The following is a 23,557-nucleotide window of genomic DNA, read 5'->3' on the forward strand; positions in this document are numbered from 1 at the left end:
TGTTGACCTTTTTGAACTTGAAAATTGTTTTAGTTTCTCTATGAGATAGTAAAAGAAGGTTCAATTTGAAATGCTGCTGTCAACGGCCATTCTAAGCTGAATGTGCCTGCTCTTGTCAGATCGCAGCAGCAATGCAGCTTAAGGCTTGGCAAGTACCAGCATGGGAGACTGGCTGGGAATCCCAAGTTCCGTTGACCTTTTTGAACCTGAAAATTGTGTTATTTTCTCTATGAGATAGTAAAAGAAGGTTCAAATTGAACAGCTGCTGTCAACGGCCATTCTAAGCTGAATGTGTGTGCTCTTGTCAGATCGCAGCAGCGATGCAGCTTAAGGCTTGGCAAGTACCAACATGGGAGACTGGCTGGGAATCCCAAGTTCTGTTGACCTTTTTGAACCTGAAAATTGTGTTAGTTTCTCTATGAGATAGTAAAAGAAGGTTCAAATTGAACAGCTGCTGTCAACGGCCATTCTAAGCTGAATGTGTGTGCTCTTGTCAGATCGCAGCAGCGATGCAGCTTAAGGCTTGGCAAGTACCAACATGGGAGACTGGCTGGGAATCCCAAGTTCTGTTGACCTTTTTGAACCTGAAAATTGTGTTAGTTTCTCTATGAGATAGTAAAAGAAGGTTCAAATTGAACAGCTGCTGTCAATGGCCATTCTAAGCTGAATTTGCCTGCTCTTGTCAGATCGCAGCAGCAATGCAGCTTAATGCTTGGCAAGTACCAGCATGGGAGACTGGCTGGGAATCCCAAGTTCCGTTGACCTTTTTGAACCTGAAAATTGTGTTAGTTTCTCTATGAGATAGCAAAAGAAGGTTCAAATTAAACAGCTGCTGTAAACGGCCATTCTAAGCTGAATGTGCGTGCTCTTGTCAGATCGCAGCAGCGATGCAGCTTAAGGCTTGGCAAGTACCAGCATGGGAGACTGGCTGGGAATCCCAAGTTCTGTTGACCATTTTTAACCTGAAAATTGTGTTAGTTTCTCTATGAGATAGTAGAAGTAGGTTCAAATTGAACAACTGCTGTCAACGGCCATTCTAAGCTGAATGTGTGTGCTCTTTTCAGATCGTAGCAGTGATGCAGCTTAAGGCTTGGCAAGTACCAGCATGGGAGACTGGCTGGAATCCCAAGTTCCGTTGACCTTTTTGAACCTGAAAATTGTGTTAGTTTCTCTATGAGATAGCAAAAGAAGGTTCAAATTAAACAGCTGCTGTAAACGGCCATTCTAAGCTGAATGTGCGTGCTCTTGTCAGATCGCAGCAGCGATGCAGCTTAAGGCTTGGCAAGTACCAGCATGGGAGACTGGCTGGGAATCCCAAGTTCTGTTGACCATTTTTAACCTGAAAATTGTGTTAGTTTCTCTATGAGATAGTAAAAGAAGGTTCAAATTGAACAGCTGCTGTCAACGGCCATTCTAAGCTGAATGTGCGTGCTCTTGTCAGATCGCAGCAGCGATGCAGCTTAAGGCTTGGCAAGTTCCAGCATGGGAGACTGTCTGGGAATCCCAAGTTCTGTTGACCTTTTTGAACTTGAAAATTGTTTTAGTTTCTCTATGAGATAGTAAAAGAAGGTTCAATTTGAAATGCTGCTGTCAACGGCCATTCTAAGCTGAATGTGCCTGCTCTCGTCAGATCGCAGCAGCAATGCAGCTTAAGGCTTGGCAAGTACCAGCATGGGAGACTGGGTAGGAATCCCACGATCCGTTGACCTTTTTGAACCTGAAAATTGAGTTATTTTCTCTATGAGATAGTAAAAGAAGGTTCAAATTGAACAGCTGCTGTCAACGGCCATTCTAAGCTAAATGTGCCTGCTCTCGTCAGATCGCAGCAGCAATGCAGCTTAAGGCTTGGCAAGTACCAGCATGGGAGACTGGCTGGGAATCCCAAGTTCCGTTGACCTTTTTGAACCTGAAAATTGTGTTAGTTTCTCTATGAGATAGTAAAAGAAGGTTCAAATTGAACAGCTGCTGTCAACGGCCATTCTAAGCTGAATGAGCCTGCTCTCGTCAGATCGCAGCAGCAATGCAGCTTAAGGCTTGGCAAGTACCAGCATGGGAGACTAGCTGGGAATCCCAAGTTCTTTTGACCTTTTTGAACCTGAAAATTGTGTTAGTTTCTCTATGAGATAGTTATAGAAGGTTCAAATTGAACAGCTGCTGTCAACGGCCATTCTAAGCTGAATGTGCCTGCTCTCGTCAGATCGCAGCAGCAATGTAGCTTAAGGCTTGGCAAGTACCAGCATGGGAGACTGGCTGGGAATTCCAAGTTCTGTTGACCTTTTTGAACCTGAAAATGTGTTAGTTTCTCTATGAGATAGTAAAAGAAGGTTCAAATTGAACAGCTGCTGTCAACGGCCATTCTAAGCTGAATGTGCCTGCTCTCGTCAGATCGCAGCAGCAATGTAGCTTAAGGCTTGGCAAGTACCAGCATGGGAGACTGGCTGGGAATTCCAAGTTCCTTTGACCTTTTTGAACCTGAAAATGTGTTAGTTTCTCTATGAGATAGTAAAAGAAGGTTCAAATTGAACAGCTGCTGTCAACGGCCATTCTAAGCTGAATGTGCCTGCTCTCGTCAGATCGCAGCAGCAATGCAGCTTAAGGCTTGGCAAGTACCAGCATGGGAGACTGGCTGGGAATCCCAAGTTCTGTTGACCTTTTTGAACTTGAAAATTGTTTTAGTTTCTCTATGAGATAGTAAAAGAAGGTTCAATTTGAAATGCTGCTGTCAACGGCCATTCTAAGCTGAATGTGCCTGCTCTTGTCAGATCGCAGCAGCAATGCAGCTTAAGGCTTGGCAAGTACCAGCATGGGAGACTGGCTGGGAATCCCAAGTTCCTTTGACCTTTTTGAACCTGAAAATTGTGTTAGTTTCTCTATGAGATAGTAAAAGAAGGTTCAAATTGAACAGCTGCTGTCAACGGCCATTCTAAGCTGAATGTGCGTGCTCTTGTCAGATTGCAGCAGCGATGCAGCTTAAGGCTTGGCAAGTACCAGCATGGGAGACTGGCTGGGAATCCCAAGTTCTGGTGACTTTTTTGAACCTGAAAATTGTGTTAGTTTCTCTATGAGATAGTAGAAGAAGGTCCAAATTGAACAACTGCTGTCAACGGCCATTCTAAGCTGAATGTGTGTGCTCTTGTCAGATCGCAGCAGCGATGCAGCTTAAGGCTTGGCAAGTACCAGCATGGGAGACTGGCTGGGAATCCCAAGTTCTGTTGACCTTTTTGAACCTGAAAATTGTGTTAGTTTCTCTATGAGATAGTAAAAGAAGGTTCAAATTGAACAGCTGCTGTCAATGGCCATTCTAAGCTGAATGTGCCTGCTCTCGTCAGATCGCAGCAGCAATGCAGCTTAAGGCTTGGCAAGTACCAGCATGGGAGACTGGCTGGGAATCCCAAGTTCCGTTGACCTTTTTGAACCTGAAAATTGTGTTAGTTTCTGTATGAGATAGTAAAAGAAGGTTCAAATTGAAAAGCTGCTGTCAACGGCTATTCTAAGCTGAATGTGCGTGCTCTTGTCAGATCGCAGCAGCGATGCAGCTTAAGGCTTGGCAAGTTCCAGCATGGAAGACTGGCTGGGAATCCCAAGTTCTGTTGACCTTTTTGAACTTGAAAATTGTTTTAGTTTCTCTATGAGATAGTAAAAGAAGGTTCAATTTGAAATGCTGCTGTCAACGGCCATTCTAAGCTGAATGTGCCTGCTCTTGTCAGATCGCAGCAGCAATGCAGCTTAAGGCTTGGCAAGTACCAGCATGGGAGACTGGCTGGGAATCCCAAGTTCCGTTGACCTTTTTGAACCTGAAAATTGTGTTAGTTTCTCTATGAGATAGTAAAAGAAGGTTCAAATTGAACAGCTGCTGTCACCGGCCATTCTAAGCTGAATGTGCGTGCTCTTGTCAGATCGCAGCAGTGATGCAGCTTAAGGCTTGGCAAGTACCAGCATGGGAGACTGGCTGGGAATCCTAAGTTCTGGTGACTTTTTTGAACCTGAAAATTGTGTTAGTTTCTCTATGAGATAGTAGAAGAAGGTTCAAATTGAACAACTGCTGTCAACGGCCATTCTAAGCTGAATGTGTGTGCTCTTGTCAGATCGCAGCAGTGATGCAGCTTAAGGCTTGGCAAGTACCAGCATGGAAGACTGGCTGGGAATCCCAAGTTCCGTTGACCTTTTTGAACCTGAAAATTGTGTTAGTTTCTCTATGAGATAGCAAAAGAAGGTTCAAATTGAACAGCTGCTGTAAACGGCCATTCTAAGCTGAATGTGCGTGCTCTTGTCAGATCGCAGCAGCGATGCAGCTTAAGGCTTGGCAAGTACCAGCATGGGAGACTGGCTTGGAATCCCAAGTTCTGTTGACCATTTTTAACCTGAAAATTGTGTTAGTTTCTCTATGAGATAGTAGAAGAAGGTTCAAATTGAACAACTGCTGTCAACGGCCATTCTAAGCAGAATGTGTGTGCTCTTGTCAGATCGCAGCAGCGATGCAGCTTAAGGCTTGGCAAGTACCAGCATGGGAGACTGGCAGGGAATCCCAAGTTCTGTTGACCTTTTTGAACCTGAAAATTGTGTTAGTTTCTCTATGAGATAGTAAAAGAAGGTTCAAATTGAACAGCTGCTGTCAATGGCCATTCTAAGCTGAATGTGCCTGCTCTCGTCAGATCGCAGCAGCAATGCAGCTTAAGGCTTGGCAAGTACCAGCATGGGAGACTGGCTGGGAATCCCAAGTTCCGTTGACCTTTTTGAACCTGAAAATTGTGTTAGTTTCTCTATGAGATAGTAAAAGAAGGTTCAAATTGAAAAGCTGCTGTCAACGGCAATTCTAAGCTGAATGTGCGTGCTCTTCTCAGATCGCAGAAGCGATGCAGCTTAAGGCTTGGCAAGTACCAGCATGGGAGACTGGCTGGGAATCCCAAGTTCTGTTGACCTTTTTGAACCTGAAAATTGTGTTAGTTTCTCTATGAGATAGTAAAAGAAGGTTCAAATTGAACAGCTGCTGTCAACGGCCATTCTAAGCTGAATGTGCGTGCTCTTGTCAGATCGCAGCAGCGATGCAGCTTAAGGCTTGGCAAGTTCCAGCATGGGAGACTGGCTGGGAATCCCAAGTTCTGTTGACCTTTTTGAACTTGAAAATTGTTTTAGTTTCTCTATGAGATAGTAAAAGAAGGTTCAATTTGAAATGCTGCTGTCAACGGCCATTCTAAGCTGAATGTGCCTGCTCTTGTCAGATCGCAGCAGCAATGCAGCTTAAGGCTTGGCAAGTACCAGCATGGGAGACTGGCTGGGAATCCCAAGTTCTGGTGACTTTTTTGAACCTGAAAATTGTGTTAGTTTCTCTATGAGATAGTAGAAGAAGGTTCAAATTGAACAACTGCTGTCAACGGCCATTCTAAGCAGAATGTGTGTGCTCTTGTCAGATCGCAGCAGCGATGCAGCTTAAGGCTTGGCAAGTACCAGCATGGGAGACTGGCAGGGAATCCCAAGTTCTGTTGACCTTTTTGAACCTGAAAATTGTGTTAGTTTCTCTATGAGATAGTAAAAGAAGGTTCAAATTGAACAGCTGCTGTCAATGGCCATTCTAAGCTGAATGTGCCTGCTCTCGTCAGATCGCAGCAGCAATGCAGCTTAAGGCTTGGCAAGTACCAGCATGGGAGACTGGCTGGTAATCCCAAGTTCCGTTGACCTTTTTGAACCTGAAAATTGTGTTAGTTTCTGTATGAGATAGTAAAAGAAGGTTCAAATTGAAAAGCTGCTGTCAACGGCAATTCTAAGCTGAATGTGCGTGCTCTTCTCAGATCGCAGCAGCGATGCAGCTTAAGCCTTGGCAAGTACCAGCATGGGAGACTGGCTGGGAATCCCAAGTTCTGTTGACCTTTTTGAACCTGAAAATTGTGTTAGTTTCTCTATGAGATAGTAAAAGAAGGTTCAAATTGAACAGCTGCTGTCAACAGCAATTCTAAGCTGAATGTGCCTGCTCTCGTCAGATTGCAGCAGCAATGCAGCTTAAGGCTTGGCAAGTACCAGCATGGGAGACTGGCTGGGAATCCCAAGTTCCGTTGACCGTTTTGAACCTGAAAATTGTGTTAGTTTCTCTATGAGATAGCAAAAGAAGGTTCAAATTGAACAGCTGCTGTCAACGGCCATTCTAAGATGAATTTGCCTGCTCTCGTCAGATCGCAGCAGCAATGCAGCTTAAGGCTTGGCAAGTACCAGCATGGGAGACTGGCTGGGAATCCCAAGTTCTGTTGACCTTTTTGAACCTGAAAATGTGTTAGTTTCTCTATGAGATAGTAAAAGAAGGTTCAAATTGAACAGCTGCTGTCAACGGCCATTCTAAGCTGAATGTGCGTGCTCTTGTCAGATCGCAGCAGCGATGCATCTTAAGGTTTGGCAAGTACCAGCATGGGAGACTGGCTTGGAATCCCAAGTTCTGGTGACCTTTTTGAACCTGAAAATTGTGTTAGTTTCTCTATGAGATAGCAAAAGAAGGTTCAAATTGAACAGCTGCTGTCAATGGCCATTCTAAGCTGAATGTGCCTGCTCTCGTCAGATCGCAGCAGCAATGCAGCTTAAGGCTTGGCAAGTACCAGCATGGGAGACTGGCTGGGAATCCTAAGTTCCGTAGACCTTTTTGAACCTGAAAATTGTGTTAGTTTCTGTATGAGATAGTAAAAGAAGGTTCAAATTGAAAAGCTGCTGTCAACGGCAATTCTAAGCTGAATGTGCGTGCTCTTCTCAGATCGCAGCAGCGATGCAGCTTAAGGCTTGGCAAGTACCAGCATGGGAGACTGGCTGGGAATCCCAAGTTCTGGTCACCTTTTTGAACCTGAAAATTGTGTTAGTTTCTCTATGAGATAGTAAAAGAAGGTTCAAATTGAACAGCTGCTGTCAACGGCCATTCTAAGCTGAATGTGCGTGCTCTTGTCAGATCGCAGCAGCGATGCAGCTTAAGGCTTGGCAAGTACCAGCATGGGAGACTGGCTGGGAATCCCAAGTTCTGGTGACTTTTTTGAACCTGAAAATTGTGTTAGTTTCTCTATGAGATAGTAGAAGAAGGTTCAAATTGAACAACTGCTGTCAACGGCCATTCTAAGCTGAATGTGTGTGCTCTTTTCAGATCGCAGCAGCGATGCAGCTTAAGGCTTGGCAAGTACCAGCATGGGAGACTGGCTGGGAATCCCAAGTTCTGTTGACCTTTTTGAACCTGAAAATGTGTTAGTTTCTCTATGAGATAGTAAAAGAAGGTTCAAATTGAACAGCTGCTGTCAACGCCCATTCTAAGCTGAATGTGCGTGCTCTTGTCAGATCGCAGCAGTGATGCAGCTTAAGGCTTGGCAAGTACCAGCATGGGAGACTGGCCTGGAATCCCAAGTTCTGGTGACCTTTTTGAACCTGAAAATTGTGTTAGTTTCTCTATGAGATAGTAAAAGAAGGTTCAAATTGAACAGCTGCTGTCAACGGCCATTCTAAGCTGAATGTGCGTGCTCTTCTCAGATCGCAGCAGCGATGCAGCTTAAGGCTTGGCAAGTACCAGCATGGGAGACTGGCTGGGAATCCCAAGTTCTGGTGACCTTTTTGAACCTGAAAATTGTGTTAGTTTCTCTATGAGATAGTAGAAGAAGGTTCAAATTGAACAACTGCTGTCAACGGCCATTCTAAGCTGAATGTGTGTGCTCTTTTCAGATCGCAGCAGCGATGCAGCTTAAGGCTTGGCAAGTACCAGCATGGGAGACAGGCTGGGAATCCCAAGTTCTGTTGACCTTTTTGAACCTGAAAATTGTGTTAGTTTCTCTATGAGATAGTAAAAGAAGGTTCAAATTGAACAGCTGCTGTCAACGGCCATTCTAAGCTGAATTTGCCTGCTCTCGTCAGATCGCAGCAGCAATGCAACTTAAGGCTTGGCAAGTACCAGCATGGGAGACTGGCTGGGAATTCCAAGTTCCGTTGACCTTTTTGAACCTGAAAATGTGTTAGTTTCTCTATGAGATAGTAAAAGAAGGTTCAAATTGAACAGCTGCTGTCAACGGCCATTCTAAGCTGAATGTGCCTGCTCTCGTCAGATCGCAGCAGCAATGCAGCTTAAGGCTTGGCAAGTACCAGCATGGGAGACTGGCTGGGAATCCCAAGTTCTGTTGACCTTTTTGAACCTGAAAATGTGTTAGTTTCTCTATTAGATAGTAAAAGAAGGTTCAAATTGAACAGCTGCTGTCAGCGGCCATTCTAAGCTGAATGTGCGTGCTCTTGTCAGATCGCAGCAGCGATGCAGCTTAAGGCTTGGCAAGTACCAGCATGGGAGACTGGCTTGGAATCCCAAGTTCTGGTGACCTTTTTGAACCTGAAAATTGTGTTAGTTTCTCTATGAGATAGCAAAAGAAGGTTCAAATTGAACAGCTGCTGTCAATGGCCATTCTAAGCTGAATGTGCCTGCTCTCGTCAGATCGCAGCAGCAATGCAGCTTAAGGCTTGGCAAGTACCAGCATGGGAGACTGGCTGGGAATCCCAAGTTCCGTAGACCTTTTTGAACCTGAAAATTGTGTTAGTTTCTCTATGAGATAGTAAAAGAAGGTTCAAATTGAACAGCTGCTGTCAACGGCCATTCTAAGCTGAATGTGCGTGCTCTTGTCAGATCGCAGCAGCGATGCAGCTTAAGGCTTGGCAAGTACCAGCATGGGAGACTGGCTGGGAATCCCAAGTTCTGGTGACTTTTTTGAACCTGAAAATTGTGTTAGTTTCTCTATGAGATAGTAGAAGAAGGTTCAAATTGAACAACTGCTGTCAACGGCCATTCTAAGCTGAATGTGTGTGCTCTTTTCAGATCGCAGCAGCGATGCAGCTTAAGGCTTGCCAAGTACCAGCATGGGAGACTGGCTGGGAATCCCAAGTTCTGTTGACCTTTTTGAACCTGAAAATGTGTTAGTTTCTCTATGAGATAGTAAAAGAAGGTTCAAATTGAACAGCTGCTGTCAACGCCCATTCTAAGCTGAATGTGCGTGCTCTTGTCAGATCGCAGCAGTGATGCAGCTTAAGGCTTGGCAAGTACCAGCATGGGATACTGGCCTGGAATCCCAAGTTCTGGTGACCTTTTTGAACCTGAAAATTGTGTTAGTTTCTCTATGAGATAGCAAAAGAAGGTTCAAATTGAACAGCTGCTGTCACCGGCCATTCTAAGCTGAATGTGCCTGCTCTTGTCAGATTGCAGCAGCAATGCAGCTTAAGGCTTGGCAAGTACCAGCATGGGAGACTGGCTGGGAATCCCAAGTTCCGTTGCCCTTTTTGAACCTGAAAATTGTGTTAGTTTCTCTATGAGATAGTAAAAGAAGGTTCAAATTGAAAAACTGCTGTCAACGGCCATTCTAAGCTGAATGTGCGTGCTCTTCTCAGATCGCAGCAGCGATGCAGCTTAAGGCTTGGCAAGTACCAGCATGGGAGACTGGCTGGGAATCCCAAGTTCTGGTGACCTTTTTGAACCTGAAAATTGTGTTAGTTTCTCTATGAGATAGTAAAAGAAGGTTCAAATTGAACAGCTGCTGTCAACGGCCATTCTAAGCTGAATGTGCGTGCTCTTGTCAGATCGCAGCAGCGATGCAGCTTAAGGCTTGGCAAGTACCAGCATGGGAGACTGGCTTGGAATCCCAAGTTCTGTTGACCTTTTTGAACCTGAAAATGTGTTAGTTTCTCTATGAGATAGTAAAAGAAGGTTCAAATTGAACAGCTGCTGTCAACGCCCATTCTAAGCTGAATGTGCGTGCTCTTGTCAGATCGCAGCAGTGATGCAGCTTAAGGCTTGGCAAGTACCAGCATGGGAGACTGGCCTGGAATCTCAAGTTCTGGTGACCTTTTTGAACCTGAAAATTGTGTTAGTTTCTCTATGAGATAGCAAAAGAAGGTTCAAATTGAACAGCTGCTGTCACAGGCCATTCTAAGCTGAATGTGCCTGCTCTTGTCAGATTGCAGCAGCAATGCAGCTTAAGGCTTGGCAAGTACCAGCATGGGAGACTGGCTTGGAATCCCTAGTTCCGTTGCCCTTTTTGAACCTGAAAATTGTGTTAGTTTCTCTATGAGATAGTAAAAGAAGGTTCAAATTGAACAGCTGCTGTCAACGGCCATTCTAAGCTGAATGTGCGTGCTCTTGTCAGATCGCAGCAGCGATGCAGCTTAAGGCTTGGCAAGTACCAGCATGGGAGACTGGCTGGGAATCCCAAGTTCTGGTGACCTTTTTGAACCTGAAAATTGTGTTAGTTTCTCTATGAGATAGTAGAAGAAGGTTCAAATTGAACAACTGCTGTCAACGGCCATTCTAAGCTGAATGTGTGTGCTCTTTTCAGATCGCAGCAGCGATGCAGCTTAAGGCTTGGCAAGTACCAGCATGGGAGACTGGCTGGGAATCCCAAGTTCCGTTGACCGTTTTGAACCTGAAAATTGTGTTAGTTTCTCTATGAGATAGCAAAAGAAGGTTCAAATTGAACAGCTGCTGTCAACGGCCATTCTAAGCTGAATTTGCCTGCTCTCGTCAGATCGCAGCAGCAATGCAACTTAAGGCTTGGCAAGTACCAGCATGGGAGACTGGCTGGGAATTCCAAGTTCCGTTGACCTTTTTGAACCTGAAAATGTGTTAGTTTCTCTATGAGATAGTAAAAGAAGGTTCAAATTGAACAGCTGCTGTCAACGGCCATTTTAAGCTGAATGTGCCTGCTCTCGTCAGATCGCAGCAGCAATGCAGCTTAAGGCTTGGCAAGTACCAGCATGGGAGACTGGCTGGGAATCCCAAGTTCTGTTGACCTTTTTGAACCTGAAAATGTGTTAGTTTCTCTATGAGATAGTAAAAGAAGGTTCAAATTGAACAGCTGCTGTCAACGGCCATTCTAAGCTGAATGTGTGTGCTCTTTTCAGATCGCAGCAGCGATGCAGCTTAAGGCTTGGCAAGTACCAGCATGGGAGACTGGCTGGGAATCCCAAGTTCTGTTGACCTTTTTGAACCTGAAAATGTGTTAGTTTCTCTATGAGATAGTAAAAGAAGGTTCAAATTGAACAGCTGCTGTCAACGCCCATTCTAAGCTGAATGTGCGTGCTCTTGTCAGATCGCAGCAGTGATGCAGCTTAAGGCTTGGCAAGTACCAGCATGGGATACTGGCCTGGAATCCCAAGTTCTGGTGACCTTTTTGAACCTGAAAATTGTGTTAGTTTCTCTATGAGATAGCAAAAGAAGGTTCAAATTGAACAGCTGCTGTCACCGGCCATTCTAAGCTGAATGTGCCTGCTCTTGTCAGATTGCAGCAGCAATGCAGCTTAAGGCTTGGCAAGTACCAGCATGGGAGACTGGCTTGGAATCCCAAGTTCCGTTGCCCTTTTTGAACCTGAAAATTGTGTTAGTTTCTCTATGAGATAGTAAAAGAAGGTTCAAATTGAACAGCTGCTGTCAACGGCCATTCTAAGCTGAATGTGCGTGCTCTTCTCAGATCGCAGCAGCGATGCAGCTTAAGGCTTGGCAAGTACCAGCATGGGAGACTGGCTGGGAATCCCAAGTTCTGGTGACCTTTTTGAACCTGAAAATTGTGTTAGTTTCTCTATGAGATAGTAAAAGAAGGTTCAAATTGAACAGCTGCTGTCAACGGCCATTCTAAGCTGAATGTGCGTGCTCTTATCAGATCGCAGCAGCGATGCAGCTTAAGGCTTGGCAAGTACCAGCATGGGAGACTGGCTTGGAATTCCAAGTTCCGTTGACCTTTTTGAACCTGAAAATGTGTTAGTTTCTCTATGAGATAGTAAAAGAAGGTTCAAATTGAACAGCTGCTGTCAACGGCCATTTTAAGCTGAATGTGCCTGCTCTCGTCAGATCGCAGCAGCAATGCAGCTTAAGGCTTGGCAAGTACCAGCATGGGAGACTGGCTGGGAATCCCAAGTTCTGTTGACCTTTTTGAACCTGAAAATGTGTTAGTTTCTCTATGAGATAGTAAAAGAAGGTTCAAATTGAACAGCTGCTGTCAACGGCCATTCTAAGCTGAATGTGTGTGCTCTTTTCAGATCGCAGCAGCGATGCAGCTTAAGGCTTGGCAAGTACCAGCATGGGAGACTGGCTGGGAATCCCAAGTTCTGTTGACCTTTTTGAACCTGAAAATGTGTTAGTTTCTCTATGAGATAGTAAAAGAAGGTTCAAATTGAACAGCTGCTGTCAACGCCCATTCTAAGCTGAATGTGCGTGGTCTTGTCAGATCGCAGCAGCGATGCAGCTTAAGGCTTGGCAAGTACCAGCATGGGAGACTGGCTGGGAATCCCAAGTTCTGGTGACTTTTTTGAACCTGAAAATTGTGTTAGTTTCTCTATGAGATAGTAGAAGAAGGTTCAAATTGAACAACTGCTGTCAACGGCCATTCTAAGCTGAATGTGTGTGCTCTTTTCAGATCGCAGCAGCGATGCAGCTTAAGGCTTGGCAAGTACCAGCATGGGAGACTGGCTTGGAATTCCAAGTTCCGTTGACCTTTTTGAACCTGAAAATGTGTTAGTTTCTCTATGAGATAGTAAAAGAAGGTTCAAATTGAACAGCTGCTGTCAACGTCTATTCTAAGCTGAATGTGCGTGCTCTTGTCAGATCGCAGCAGTGATGCAGCTTAAGGCTTGGCAAGTACCAGCATGGGAGACTGGCTGGGAATCCCAAGTTCTGTTGACCTTTTTGAACCTGAAAATTGTGTTAGTTTCTCTATGAGATAGTAAAAGAAGGTTCAAATTGAACAGCTGCTGTCAACGGCCATTCTAAGCTGAATGTGCCTGCTCTCGTCAGATCGCAGCAGCAATGCAGCTTAAGGCTTGGCAAGTACCAGCATGGGAGACTGGCTGGGAATCCCAAGTTCTGTTGACCTTTTTGAACCTGAAAATGTGTTAGTTTCTCTATGAGATAGTAAAAGAAGGTTCAAATTGAGCAGCTGCTGTCAATGGCCATTCTAAGCTGAATGTGCGTGCTCTTGTCAGATCGCAGCAGCGATGCAGCTTAAGGCTTGGCAAGTACCAGCATGGGAGACTGGCTTGGAATCCCATGTTCTGGTGACCTTTTTGAACCTGAAAATTGTGTTAGTTTCTCTATGAGATAGCAAAAGAAGGTTCAAATTGAACAGCTGCTGTCAATGGCCATTCTAAGCTGAATGTGCCTGCTCTCGTCAGATCGCAGCAGCAATGCAGCTTAAGGCTTGGAAAGTACCAGCATGGGAGACTGGCTGGGAATCCCAAGTTCCGTTGACCTTTTTGAACCTGAAAATTGTGTTAGTTTCTCTATGAGATAGCAAAAGAAGGTTCAAATTGAACAGCTGCTGTCAACGGCCATTCTAAGCTGAATGTGCGTGCTCTTGTCAGATCGCAGCAGCGATGCAGCTTAAGGCTTGGCAAGTTCCAGCATGGGAGACTGGCTGGGAATCCCAAGTTCTGTTGACCTTTTTGAACTTGAAAATTGTTTTAGTTTCTCTATGAGATAGTAAAAGAAGGTTCAATTTGAAATGCTGCTGTCAACGGCCATTCTAAGCTGAATGTGCCTGCTCTTGTCAGATCGCAGCAGCAATGCAGCTTAAGGCTTGGCAAGTACCAGCATGGGAGACTGGCTGGGAATCCCAAGTTCTGGTGACTTTTTTGAACCTGAAAATTGTGTTAGTTTCTCTATGAGATAGTAGAAGAAGGTTCAAATTGAACAACTGCTGTCAACGGCCATTCTAAGCTGAATGTGTGTGCTCTTGTCAGATCGCAGCAGCGATGCAGCTTAAGGCTTGGCAAGTACCAGCATGGGAGACTGGCTGGGAATCCCAAGTTCTGGTGACTTTTTTGAACCTGAAAATTGTGTTAGTTTCTCTATGAGATAGTAGAAGAAGGTTCAAATTGAACAACTGCTGTCAACGGCCATTCTAAGCTGAATGTGTGTGCTCTTGTCAGATCGCAGCAGCAATGCAGCTTAAGGCTTGGCAAGTACCAGCATGGGAGACTGGCTGGGAATCCCAAGTTCTGTTGACCTTTTTGAACCTGAAAATTGTGTTAGTTTCTCTATGAGATAGTAAAAGAAGGTTCAAATTGAACAGCTGCTGTCAATGGCCATTCTAAGCTGAATGTGCCTGCTCTCGTCAGATCGCAGCAGCAATGCAGCTTAAGGCTTGGCAATTACCAGCATGGGAGACTGGCTGGGAATTCCAAGTTCCGTTGACCTTTTTGAACCTGAAAATTGTGTTAGTTTCTGTATGAGATAGTAAAAGAAGGTTCAAATTGAAAAGCTGCTGTCAACGGCAATTCTAAGCTGAATGTGCGTGTTCTTGTCAGATCGCAGCAGCGATGCAGCTTAAGGCTTGGCAAGTACCAGCATGGGAGACTGGCTGGGAATCCCAAGTTCTGGTGACCTTTTTGAACCTGAAAATTGTGTTAGTTTCTCTATGAGATAGTAGAAGAAGGTTCAAATTGAACAACTGCTGTCAACGGCCATTCTAAGCTGAATGTGTGTGCTCTTTTCAGATCGCAGCAGCGATGCAGCTTAAGGCTTGGCAAGTACCAGCATGGGAGACTGGCTGGGAATCCCAAGTTCTGTTGACCTTTTTGAACCTGAAAATTGTGTTAGTTTCTCTATGAGATAGTAAAAGAAGGTTCAAATTGAACAGCTGCTGTCAACGGCAATTCTAAGCTGAATGTGCCTGCTCTCGTCAGATTGCAGCAGCAATGCAGCTTAAGGCTTGGCAAGTACCAGCATGGGAGACTGGCTGGGAATCCCAAGTTCTGTTGACCTTTTTGAACCTGAAAATTGTGTTAGTTTCTCTATGAGATAGTAAAAGAAGGTTCAAATTGAAAAGCTGCTGTCAACGGCCATTCTAAGCGGAATGTGTGTGCTCTGGTCAGATCGCAGCAGCAATGCAGCTTAAGGCTTGGCAAATACCAGCATGGGAGACTGGCTGGGAATCCCAAGTTCTGGTGACCTTTTTGAACCTGAAAATTGTGTTAGTTTCTCTATGAGATAGTAGAAGAAGGTTCAAATTGAACAACTGCTGTCAACGGCCATTCTAAGCTGAATGTGTGTGCTCTTTTCAGATCGCAGCAGCGATGCAGCTTAAGGCTTGGCAAGTACCAGCATGGGAGACTGGCTGGGAATCCCAAGTTCTGTTGACCTTTTTGAACCTGAAAATTGTGTTAGTTTCTCTATGAGATAGTAAAAGAAGGTTCAAATTGAACAGCTGCTGTCAACGGCCATTCTAAGCTGAATTTGCTTGCTCTTGTCAGATCGCAGCAGCAATGCAGCTTAAGGCTTGGCAAGTACCAGCATGGGAGACTGGCTGGGAATTCCAAGTTCCGTTGACCTTTTTGAACCTGAAAATGTGTTAGTTTTTCTATGAGATAGTAAAAGAAGGTTCAAATTGAACAGATGCTGTCAACGGCCATTCTAAGCTGAATGTGCCTGCTCTCGTTAGATCGCAGCAGCAATGCAGCTTAAGGCTTGGCAAGTACCAGCATGGGAGACTGGCTGGGAATCCCAAGTTCCGTTGACATTTTTGAACCTGAAAATTGTGTTAGTTTCTCTATGAGATAGTAAAAGAAGGTTCAAATTGAACAGCTGCTGTCAACGGCCATTCTAAGCTGAATGTGCCTGCTCTCGTCAGATCGCAGCAGCAATGCAGCTTAAGGCTTGGCAAGTACCAGCATGGGAGACTGGGTAGGAATACCAAGATCCGTTGACCTTTTTGAACCTGAAAATTGAGTTATTTTCTCTATGAGATAGTAAAAGAAGGTTCAAATTGAACAGCTGCTGTCAACAGCCATTCTAAGCTGAATGTGCCTGCTCTCGTCAGATCACAGCAGCAATGCAGCTTAAGGCTTGGCAAGTACCAGCATGGGAGACTGGCTGGGAATCCCAAGTTCTGCTGACCTTTTTGAACCTGAAAATTGTGTTAGTTTCTCTATGAGATAGTTAAAGAAGGTTCAAATTGAACAGCTGCTGTCAACGGCCATTCTAAGCTGAATGTGCCTGCTCTCGTCAGATCGCAGCAGCAATGCAGCTTAAGGCTTGGCAAGTACAAGCATGGGAGACTGGCTGGGAATTCCAAGTTCCGTTGACCTTTTTGAACCTGAAAATGTGTTAGTTTCTCTATGAGATAGTAAAAGAAGGTTCAAATTGAACAGCTGCTGTCAACGGCCATTCTAAGCTGAATGTGCCTGCTCTCGTTAGATCGCAGCAGCAATGCAGCTTAAGGCTTGGCAAGTACCAGCATGGGAGACTGGCTGGGAATCCCAAGTTCCGTTGACCTTTTTGAACCTGAAAATTGTGTTAGTTTCTCTATGAGATAGTAAAAGAAGGTTCAAATTGAACAGCTGCTGTCAACGGCCATTCTAAGCTGAATGTGCCTGCTCTCCTCAGATCGCAGCAGCAATGCAGCTTAAGGCTTGGCAAGTACCAGCATGGGAGACTGGGTAGGAATCCCAAGATCCGTTGACCTTTTTGAACCTGAAAATTGAGTTATTTTCTCTATGAGATAGTAAAAGAAGGTTCAAATTGAACAGCTGCTGTCAACGGCCATTCTAAGCTGAATGTGCCTGCTCTCGTCAGATCACAGCAGCAATGCAGCTTAAGGCTTGGCAAGTACCAGCATGGGAGACTGGCTGGGAATCCCAAGTTCTGTTGACCTTTTTGAACCTGAAAATTGTGTTAGTTTCTTTATGAGATAGTTAAAGAAGGTTCAAATTGAACAGCTGCTATCAACGGCCATTCTAAGCTGAATGTGCCTGCTCTCGTCAGATCGCAGCAGCAATGCAGCTTAAGGCTTGGCAAGTACCAGCATGGGAGACTGGCTGGGAATTCCAAGTTCCGTTGACCTTTTTGAACCTGAAAATGTGTTAGTTTGTCTATGAGATAGTAAAAGAAGGTTCAAATTGAACAGCTGCTGTCAACGGCCATTCTAAGCTGAATGTGCCTGCTCTCGTCAGATCGCAGCAGCAATGCAGCTTAAGGCTTGGCAAGTACCAGCTTGGGAGACTGGCTGGGAATCCCAAGTTCCGTTGACCTTTTTGAACCTGAAAATTGTGTTAGTTTCTCTATGAGATAGTAAAAGAAGGTTCAAATTGAACAGCTGCTGTCAACGGCCATTCTAAGCTGAATGAGCCTGCTCTCGTCAGATCACAGCAGCAATGCAGCTTAAGGCTTGGCAAGTACCAGCATGGGAGACTGGCTGGGAATCCCAAGTTCTGTTGACCTTTTTGAACCTGAAAATTGTGTTAGTTTCTCTATGAGATAGTTAAAGAAGGTTCAAATTGAACAGCTGCTGTCAACGGCCATTCTAAGCTGAATGTGCCTGCTCTCGTCAGATCGCAGCAGCAATGCAGCTTAAGGCTTGGCAAGTACCAGCATGGGAGACTGGCTGGGAATTCCAAGTTCCGTTGACCTTTTTGAACCTGAAAATGTGTTAGTTTCTCTATGAGATAGTAAAAGAAGGTTCAAATTGAACAGCTGCTGTCAACGGCCATTCTAAGCTGAATGTGCCTGCTCTCGTCAGATCGCAGCAGCAATGCAGCTTAAGGCTTGGCAAGTACCAGCATGGGAGACTGGCTGGAAATCCCAAGTTCCGTTGACCTTTTTGAACCTGAAAATTGTGTTAGTTTCTCTATGAGATAGTAAAAGAAGGTTCAAATTGAAAAACTGCTGTCAACGGCCATTCTAAGCGGAATGTGCGTGCTCTTGTCAGATCGCAGCAGCGATGCAGCTTAAGGCTTGGCAAATACCAGCATGGGAGACTGGCTGAAAAACCCAAGTTCTGGTGACCTTTTTGAACCTGAAAATTGTGTTAGTTTCTCTATGAGATAGTAGAAGAAGGTTCAAATTGAACAACTGCTGTCAACGGCCATTCTAAGCTGAATGTGTGTGCTCTTTTCAGATCGCAGCAGCGATGCAGCTTAAGGCTTGGCAAGTACCAGCATGGGAGACTGGCTGGGAATCCCAAGTTCTGTTGACCTTTATGAACCTGAAAATTGTGTTAGTTTCTCTATGAGATAGTAAAAGAAGGTTCAAATTGAACAGCTGCTGTCAACGGCCATTCTAAGCTGAATTTGCCTGCTCTCGTCAGATCGCAGCAGCAATGCAACTTAAGGCTTGGCAAGTACCAGCATGGGAGACTGGCTGGGAATTCCAAGTTCCGTTGACCTTTTTGAACCTGAAAATGTGTTAGTTTCTCTATGAGATAGTAAAAGAAGGTTCAAATTGAACAGCTGTTGTCAACGGCCATTCTAAGCTGAATGTGCCTGCTCTCGTTAGATCGCAGCAGCAATGCAGCTTAAGGCTTGGCAAGTACCAGCATGGGAGACTGGCTGGGAATCCCAAGTTCTGGTGACCTTTTTGAACCTGAAAATTGTGTTAGTTTCTCTATGAGATAGTAAAAGAAGGTTCAAATTGAACAGCTGCTGTCAATGGCCATTCTAAGCTGAATGTGCCTGCTCTTGTCAGATCGCAGCAGCAATGCAGCTTAAGGCTTGGCAAGTACCAGCATGGGAGACTGGGTAGGAATCCCAAGATCCGTTGACCTTTTTGAACCTGAAAATTGAGTTATTTTCTCTATGAGATAGTAAAAGAAGGTTCAAATTGAACAGCTGCCGTCAACGGCCATTCTAAGCTGAATGTGCCTGCTCTCGTCAGATCACAGCAGCAATGCAGCTTAAGGCTTGGCAAGTACCAGCATGGGAGACTGGCTGGGAATCCCAAGTTCTGTTGACCTTTTTGAACCTGAAAATTGTGTTAGTTTCTCTATGAGATAGTTAAAGAAGGTTCAAATTGAACAGCTGCTGTCAACGGCCATTCTAAGCTGAATGTGCCTGCTCTCGTCAGATCGCAGCAGCAATGCAGCTTAAGGCTTGGCAAGTACCAGCATGGGAGACTGGCTGGGAATCCCAAGTTCTGGTGACCTTTTTGAACCTTAAAATTGTGTTAGTTTCTCTATGAGAAAGTAGAAGAAGGTTCAAATTGAACAACTGCTGTCAACGGCCATTCTAAGCGGAATGTGCGTGCTCTGGTCAGATCGCAGCAGCAATGCAGCTTAAGGCTTGGCAAATACCAGCATGGGAGACTGGCTGGGAATCCCAAGTTCTGGTGACCTTTTTGAACCTGAAAATTGTGTTAGTTTCTCTATGAGAAAGTAGAAGAAGGTTCAAATTGAACAACTGCTGTCAACGGCCATTCTAAGCTGAATGTGTGTGCTCTTGTCAGATCGCAGCAGCGATGCAGCTTAAGGCTTGGCAAGTACCAGCATGGGAGACTGGCTGGGAATCCCAAGTTCTGTTGACCTTTTTTAACCTGAAAATTGTGTTAGTTTCTCTATGAGATAGTTAAAGAAGGTTCAAATTGAACAGCTGCTGTCAACGGCCATTCTAAGCTGAATGTGCCTGCTCTCGTCAGATCGCAGCAGCAATGCAGCTTAAGGCTTGGCAAGTACCAGCATGGGAGACTGGCTGGGAATCCCAAGTTCCGTTGACCTTTTTGAACCTGAAAATTGTGTTAGTTTCTCTATGAGATAGTAAAAGAAGGTTCAAATTGAACAGCTGCTGTCAATGGCCATTCTAAGCTGAATGTGCCTGCTCTCGTCAGATCGCAGCAGCAATGCAGCTTAAGGCTTGGCAAGTACCAGCATGGGAGACTGGCTGGGAATCCCAAGTTCCGTTGACCTTTTTGAACCTGAAAATTGTGTTAGTTTCTCTATGAGATAGTAAAAGAAGGTTCAAATTGAAAAGCTGCTGTCAACGGCCATTCTAAGCGGAATGTGCGTGCTCTGGTCAGATCGCAGCAGCAATGCAGCTTAAGGCTTGGCAAATACCAGCTTGGGAGACTGGCTGGGAATCCCAAGTTCTGGTGACCTTTTTGAACCTTAAAATTGTGTTAGTTTCTCTATGAGAAAGTAGAAGAAGGTTCAAATTGAACAACTGCTGTCAACGGCCATTCTAAGCTGAATGTGTGTGCTCTTGTCAGATCGCAGCAGCGATGCAGCTTAAGGCTTGGCAAGTACCAGCATGGGAGACTGGCTGGGAATCCCAAGTTCTGTTGACCTTTTTGAACCTGAAAATTGTGTTAGTTTCTCTATGAGATAGTAAAAGAAGGTTCAAATTGAACAGCTGCTGTCAATGGCCATTCTAAGCTGAATGTGCCTGCTCTCGTCAGATCGCAGCAGCAATGCAGCTTAAGGCTTGGCAAGTACCAGCATGGGAGACTGGCTGGGAATCCCAAGTTCTGTTGACCTTTTTTAACCTGAAAATTGTGTTAGTTTCTATATGAGATAGTAAAAGAAGGTTCAAATTGAACAGCTGCTGTCAACGGCCATTCTAAGCTGAATTTGCCTGCTCTCGTCAGATCGCAGCAGCAATGCAACTTAAGGCTTGGCAAGTACCAGCATGGGAGACTGGCTGGGAATTCCAAGTTCCGTTGACCTTTTTGAACCTGAAAATGTGTTAGTTTCTCTATGAGATAGTAAAAGAAGGTTCAAATTGAAAAACTGCTGTCAACGGCCATTCTAAGCGGAATGTGCGTGCTCTTGTCAGATCGCAGCAGCGATGCAGTTTAAGGCTTGGCAAATACCAGCATGGGAGACTGGCTGAAAAACCCAAGTTCTGGTGACCTTTTTGAACCTGAAAATTGTGTTAGTTTCTCTATGAGATAGTAGAAGAAGGTTCAAATTGAACAACTGCTGTCAACTGCCATTCTAAGCTGAATGTGTGTGCTCTTTTCAGATCGCAGCAGCGATGCAGCTTAAGGCTTGGCAAGTACCAGCATGGGAGATTGGCTGGGAATCCCAAGTTCTGTTGACCTTTATGAACCTGAAAATTGTGTTAGTTTCTCTATGAGATAGTAAAAGAAGGTTCAAATTGAACAGCTGCTGTCAACGGCCATTCTAAGCTGAATTTGCCTGCTCTCGTCAGATCGCAGCAGCAATGCAACTTAAGGCTTGGCAAGTACCAGCATGGGAGACTGGCTGGGAATTCCAAGTTCCGTTGACCTTTTTGAACCTGAAAATGTGTTAGTTTCTCTATGAGATAGTAAAAGAAGGTTCAAATTGAACAGCTGCTGTCAACGGCCATTCTAAGCTGAATGTGCCTGCTCTCGTGAGATCGCAGCAGCAATGCAGCTTAAGGATTGGCAAGTACCAGCATGGGAGACTGGCTGGGAATCCCAAGTTCCGTTGACCTTTTTGAACCTGAAAATTGTGTTAGTTTCTCTATGAGATAGTAAAAGAAGGTTCAAATTGAACAGCTGCTGTCAACGGCCATTCTAAGCTGAATGTGCCTGCTCTCGTCAGATCGCAGCAGCAATGCAGCTTAAGGCTTGGCAAGTACCAGCATGGGAGACTGGGTAGGAATCCCAAGATCCGTTGACCTTTTTGAACCTGAAAATTGAGTTATTTTCTCTATGAGATAGTAAAAGAAGGTTCAAATTGAACAGCTGCTGTCAACGGCCATTCTAAGCTGAATGTGCGTGCTCTTGTCAGATCGCAGCAGCGATGCAGCTTAAGGCTTGGCAAGTACCAGCATGGGAGACTGGCTGGGAATCCCAAGTTCTGGTGACTTTTTGAACCTGAAAATTGTGTTAGTTTCTCTATGAGATAGTAGAAGAAGGTTCAAATTGAACAACTGCTGTCAACGGCCATTCTAAGCTGAATGTGTGTGCTCATGTCAGATCGCAGCAGCGATGCAGCTTAAGGCTTGGCAAGTACCAGCATGGGAGACTGGCTGGGAATCCCAAGTTCCGTTGACCTATTTGAACCTGAGAATTGTGTTAGTTTCTCTATGAGATAGCAAAAGAAGGTTCAAATTGAACAGCTGCTGTCAACGGCCATTCTAAGCTGAATGTGCCTGCTCTCGTCAGATCGCAGCAGCAATGCAGCTTAAGGCTTGGCAAGTACCAGCATGGGAGACTGGCTGGGAATCCCAAGTTCTGTTGACCTTTTTTAACCTGAAAATTGTGTTAGTTTATCTATGAGATAGTAAAAGAAGGTTCAAATTGAACAGCTGCTGTCAACAGCCATTCTTAGCTGAATTTGCCTGCTCTCGTCAGATCGCAGCAGCAATGCAACTTAAGGCTTGGCAAGTATCAGCATGGGAGACTGGCTGGGAATTCCAAGTTCCGTTGACCTTTTTGAACCTGAAAATGTGTTAGTTTCTCTATGAGATAGTAAAAGAAGGTTCAAATTGAACAGCTGCTGTCAACGGCCATTCTAAGCTGAATGTGCCTGCTCTCGTCAGATCGCAGCAGCAATGCATCTTAAGGCTTGGCAAGTACCAGCATGGGAGACTGGCTGGGAATCCCAAGTTCCGTTGACCTTTTTGAACCTGAAAATTGTGATAGTTTCTCTATGAGATAGTAAAAGAAGGTTCAAATTGAACAGCTGCTGTCAACGGCCATTCTAAGCTGAATGTGCCTGCTCTCGTCAGATCGCAGCAGCAATGCAGCTTAAGGCTTGGCAAGTACCAGCATGGGAGACTGGCTGGGAATCCCAAGTTCCGTTGACCTTTTTGAACCTGAAAATTGTGTTAGTTTCTCTATGAGATAGTAAAAGAAGGTTCAAATTGAACAGCTGCTGTCAACGGCCATTCTAAGCTGCATGTGCCTGCTCTCGTCAGATTGCAGCAGCAATGCAGCTTAAGGCTTGGCAAGTACCAGCATGGGAGACTGGGTAGGAATCGCAAGATCTGTTGACCTTTTTGAACCTGAAAATTGAGTTATTTTCTCTATGAGATAGTAAAAGAAGGTTCAAATTGAACGGCTGCTGTCAATGGCCATTCTAAGCTGAATGTGCCTGCTCTCGTCAGATCACAGCAGCAATGCAGCTTAAGGCTTGGCAAGTACCAGCATGGGAGACTGGCTGGGAATCCCAAGTTATGTTGACCTTTTTGAACCTGAAAATTGTGTTAGTTTCTCTATGAGATAATAAAAGAAGGTTCAAATTGAACAGCTGCTGTCAACGGCCATTCTAAGCTGAATGTGCCTGCTCTCGTGAGATCGCAGCAGCAATGCAGCTTAAGGCTTGGCAAGTACCAGCATGGGAGACTGGCTGGGAATTCCAAGTTCTGTTGACCTTTTTGAACCTGAAAATGTGTTAGTTTCTCTATGAGATAGTAAAAGAAGGTTCAAATTGAACAGCTGCTGTCAACGGCCATTCTAAGCTGAATGTGCCTGCTCTCCTCAGATCGCAGCAGCAATGCAGCTTAAGGCTTGGCAAGTACCAGCATGGGAGACTGGCTGGGAATCCCAAGTTCCGTTGACCTTTTTGAACCTGAAAATTGTGTTAGTTTCTCTATGAGATAGTAAAAGAAGGTTCAAATTGAACAGCTGCTTTCAACGGCCATTCTAAGCTGAATGTGCCTGCTCTTGTCAGATCGCAGCAGCAATGCAGCTTAAGGCTTGGCAAGTACCAGCATGGGAGACTGGCTGGGAATCCCAAGTTCTGTTGACCTTTTTGAACCTGAAAATGTGTTAGTTTCTCTATGAGATAGTAAAAGAAGATTCAAATTGAACAGCTGCTGTCAAAGGCCATTCGAAGCTGAATGTGCGTGCTCTTGTCAGATCGCAGCAGCGATGCAGCTTAAGGCTTGG

The 23,557-nt window shown here is 44.9% G+C and overlaps 53 pseudogenes; all 53 read left to right on the forward strand.

The window, feature by feature from the left end:
* Positions 1–78: 78 nt before the first annotated feature.
* LOC140088739 (5S ribosomal RNA) lies at positions 79–197 on the forward strand (annotated as a pseudogene).
* A 1,581-nt stretch (positions 198–1,778) lies between these two features.
* LOC140087465 (5S ribosomal RNA) lies at positions 1,779–1,897 on the forward strand (annotated as a pseudogene).
* Positions 1,898–1,967: 70 nt separating this feature from the next.
* Positions 1,968–2,086, forward strand: LOC140097032 (5S ribosomal RNA; annotated as a pseudogene).
* A 70-nt stretch (positions 2,087–2,156) lies between these two features.
* LOC140085375 (5S ribosomal RNA) lies at positions 2,157–2,275 on the forward strand (annotated as a pseudogene).
* Positions 2,276–2,344: 69 nt separating this feature from the next.
* Positions 2,345–2,463, forward strand: LOC140096420 (5S ribosomal RNA; annotated as a pseudogene).
* A 69-nt stretch (positions 2,464–2,532) lies between these two features.
* On the forward strand, positions 2,533–2,651 carry LOC140078825 (5S ribosomal RNA; annotated as a pseudogene).
* A 637-nt stretch (positions 2,652–3,288) lies between these two features.
* Positions 3,289–3,407, forward strand: LOC140082522 (5S ribosomal RNA; annotated as a pseudogene).
* A 259-nt stretch (positions 3,408–3,666) lies between these two features.
* LOC140088740 (5S ribosomal RNA) lies at positions 3,667–3,785 on the forward strand (annotated as a pseudogene).
* Positions 3,786–4,611: 826 nt separating this feature from the next.
* Positions 4,612–4,730, forward strand: LOC140082523 (5S ribosomal RNA; annotated as a pseudogene).
* Positions 4,731–5,556: 826 nt separating this feature from the next.
* On the forward strand, positions 5,557–5,675 carry LOC140095625 (5S ribosomal RNA; annotated as a pseudogene).
* A 448-nt stretch (positions 5,676–6,123) lies between these two features.
* Positions 6,124–6,242, forward strand: LOC140095498 (5S ribosomal RNA; annotated as a pseudogene).
* A 258-nt stretch (positions 6,243–6,500) lies between these two features.
* Positions 6,501–6,619, forward strand: LOC140094006 (5S ribosomal RNA; annotated as a pseudogene).
* Positions 6,620–7,822: 1,203 nt separating this feature from the next.
* Positions 7,823–7,941, forward strand: LOC140093399 (5S ribosomal RNA; annotated as a pseudogene).
* Positions 7,942–8,010: 69 nt separating this feature from the next.
* Positions 8,011–8,129, forward strand: LOC140078827 (5S ribosomal RNA; annotated as a pseudogene).
* A 258-nt stretch (positions 8,130–8,387) lies between these two features.
* Positions 8,388–8,506, forward strand: LOC140086357 (5S ribosomal RNA; annotated as a pseudogene).
* Positions 8,507–10,464: 1,958 nt separating this feature from the next.
* Positions 10,465–10,583, forward strand: LOC140093400 (5S ribosomal RNA; annotated as a pseudogene).
* A 69-nt stretch (positions 10,584–10,652) lies between these two features.
* LOC140087058 (5S ribosomal RNA) lies at positions 10,653–10,771 on the forward strand (annotated as a pseudogene).
* Positions 10,772–11,595: 824 nt separating this feature from the next.
* On the forward strand, positions 11,596–11,714 carry LOC140097836 (5S ribosomal RNA; annotated as a pseudogene).
* A 69-nt stretch (positions 11,715–11,783) lies between these two features.
* On the forward strand, positions 11,784–11,902 carry LOC140087060 (5S ribosomal RNA; annotated as a pseudogene).
* Positions 11,903–12,725: 823 nt separating this feature from the next.
* LOC140078828 (5S ribosomal RNA) lies at positions 12,726–12,844 on the forward strand (annotated as a pseudogene).
* A 258-nt stretch (positions 12,845–13,102) lies between these two features.
* LOC140081982 (5S ribosomal RNA) lies at positions 13,103–13,221 on the forward strand (annotated as a pseudogene).
* An 826-nt stretch (positions 13,222–14,047) lies between these two features.
* LOC140092886 (5S ribosomal RNA) lies at positions 14,048–14,166 on the forward strand (annotated as a pseudogene).
* A 448-nt stretch (positions 14,167–14,614) lies between these two features.
* Positions 14,615–14,733, forward strand: LOC140094799 (5S ribosomal RNA; annotated as a pseudogene).
* Positions 14,734–15,181: 448 nt separating this feature from the next.
* Positions 15,182–15,300, forward strand: LOC140097688 (5S ribosomal RNA; annotated as a pseudogene).
* A 69-nt stretch (positions 15,301–15,369) lies between these two features.
* Positions 15,370–15,488, forward strand: LOC140084060 (5S ribosomal RNA; annotated as a pseudogene).
* A 70-nt stretch (positions 15,489–15,558) lies between these two features.
* LOC140092458 (5S ribosomal RNA) lies at positions 15,559–15,677 on the forward strand (annotated as a pseudogene).
* Positions 15,678–15,747: 70 nt separating this feature from the next.
* Positions 15,748–15,866, forward strand: LOC140098274 (5S ribosomal RNA; annotated as a pseudogene).
* A 70-nt stretch (positions 15,867–15,936) lies between these two features.
* LOC140084924 (5S ribosomal RNA) lies at positions 15,937–16,055 on the forward strand (annotated as a pseudogene).
* A 69-nt stretch (positions 16,056–16,124) lies between these two features.
* On the forward strand, positions 16,125–16,243 carry LOC140081763 (5S ribosomal RNA; annotated as a pseudogene).
* Positions 16,244–16,313: 70 nt separating this feature from the next.
* LOC140097843 (5S ribosomal RNA) lies at positions 16,314–16,432 on the forward strand (annotated as a pseudogene).
* A 70-nt stretch (positions 16,433–16,502) lies between these two features.
* LOC140090463 (5S ribosomal RNA) lies at positions 16,503–16,621 on the forward strand (annotated as a pseudogene).
* Positions 16,622–16,691: 70 nt separating this feature from the next.
* LOC140084064 (5S ribosomal RNA) lies at positions 16,692–16,810 on the forward strand (annotated as a pseudogene).
* Positions 16,811–16,879: 69 nt separating this feature from the next.
* LOC140082919 (5S ribosomal RNA) lies at positions 16,880–16,998 on the forward strand (annotated as a pseudogene).
* Positions 16,999–17,068: 70 nt separating this feature from the next.
* Positions 17,069–17,187, forward strand: LOC140095181 (5S ribosomal RNA; annotated as a pseudogene).
* Positions 17,188–17,257: 70 nt separating this feature from the next.
* On the forward strand, positions 17,258–17,376 carry LOC140081280 (5S ribosomal RNA; annotated as a pseudogene).
* A 69-nt stretch (positions 17,377–17,445) lies between these two features.
* Positions 17,446–17,564, forward strand: LOC140088399 (5S ribosomal RNA; annotated as a pseudogene).
* A 448-nt stretch (positions 17,565–18,012) lies between these two features.
* On the forward strand, positions 18,013–18,131 carry LOC140093401 (5S ribosomal RNA; annotated as a pseudogene).
* A 69-nt stretch (positions 18,132–18,200) lies between these two features.
* LOC140095084 (5S ribosomal RNA) lies at positions 18,201–18,319 on the forward strand (annotated as a pseudogene).
* Positions 18,320–18,578: 259 nt separating this feature from the next.
* LOC140090464 (5S ribosomal RNA) lies at positions 18,579–18,697 on the forward strand (annotated as a pseudogene).
* Positions 18,698–18,767: 70 nt separating this feature from the next.
* Positions 18,768–18,886, forward strand: LOC140092809 (5S ribosomal RNA; annotated as a pseudogene).
* Positions 18,887–19,334: 448 nt separating this feature from the next.
* On the forward strand, positions 19,335–19,453 carry LOC140088258 (5S ribosomal RNA; annotated as a pseudogene).
* A 70-nt stretch (positions 19,454–19,523) lies between these two features.
* On the forward strand, positions 19,524–19,642 carry LOC140082524 (5S ribosomal RNA; annotated as a pseudogene).
* A 448-nt stretch (positions 19,643–20,090) lies between these two features.
* Positions 20,091–20,209, forward strand: LOC140083683 (5S ribosomal RNA; annotated as a pseudogene).
* A 70-nt stretch (positions 20,210–20,279) lies between these two features.
* LOC140093403 (5S ribosomal RNA) lies at positions 20,280–20,398 on the forward strand (annotated as a pseudogene).
* A 447-nt stretch (positions 20,399–20,845) lies between these two features.
* Positions 20,846–20,964, forward strand: LOC140093404 (5S ribosomal RNA; annotated as a pseudogene).
* Positions 20,965–21,033: 69 nt separating this feature from the next.
* LOC140098242 (5S ribosomal RNA) lies at positions 21,034–21,152 on the forward strand (annotated as a pseudogene).
* Positions 21,153–21,222: 70 nt separating this feature from the next.
* On the forward strand, positions 21,223–21,341 carry LOC140094264 (5S ribosomal RNA; annotated as a pseudogene).
* Positions 21,342–21,788: 447 nt separating this feature from the next.
* Positions 21,789–21,907, forward strand: LOC140078829 (5S ribosomal RNA; annotated as a pseudogene).
* A 258-nt stretch (positions 21,908–22,165) lies between these two features.
* LOC140088138 (5S ribosomal RNA) lies at positions 22,166–22,284 on the forward strand (annotated as a pseudogene).
* A 70-nt stretch (positions 22,285–22,354) lies between these two features.
* Positions 22,355–22,473, forward strand: LOC140088270 (5S ribosomal RNA; annotated as a pseudogene).
* Positions 22,474–22,921: 448 nt separating this feature from the next.
* On the forward strand, positions 22,922–23,040 carry LOC140085379 (5S ribosomal RNA; annotated as a pseudogene).
* Positions 23,041–23,109: 69 nt separating this feature from the next.
* On the forward strand, positions 23,110–23,228 carry LOC140083985 (5S ribosomal RNA; annotated as a pseudogene).
* A 70-nt stretch (positions 23,229–23,298) lies between these two features.
* On the forward strand, positions 23,299–23,417 carry LOC140095988 (5S ribosomal RNA; annotated as a pseudogene).
* The last annotated feature ends 140 nt before the right edge of the window (positions 23,418–23,557 follow it).

The sequence above is a fragment of the Engystomops pustulosus genome, chromosome 9 (genome assembly GCF_040894005.1).
Source record: "Engystomops pustulosus chromosome 9, aEngPut4.maternal, whole genome shotgun sequence".
Lineage (NCBI taxonomy): Eukaryota > Metazoa > Chordata > Amphibia > Anura > Leptodactylidae > Engystomops > Engystomops pustulosus.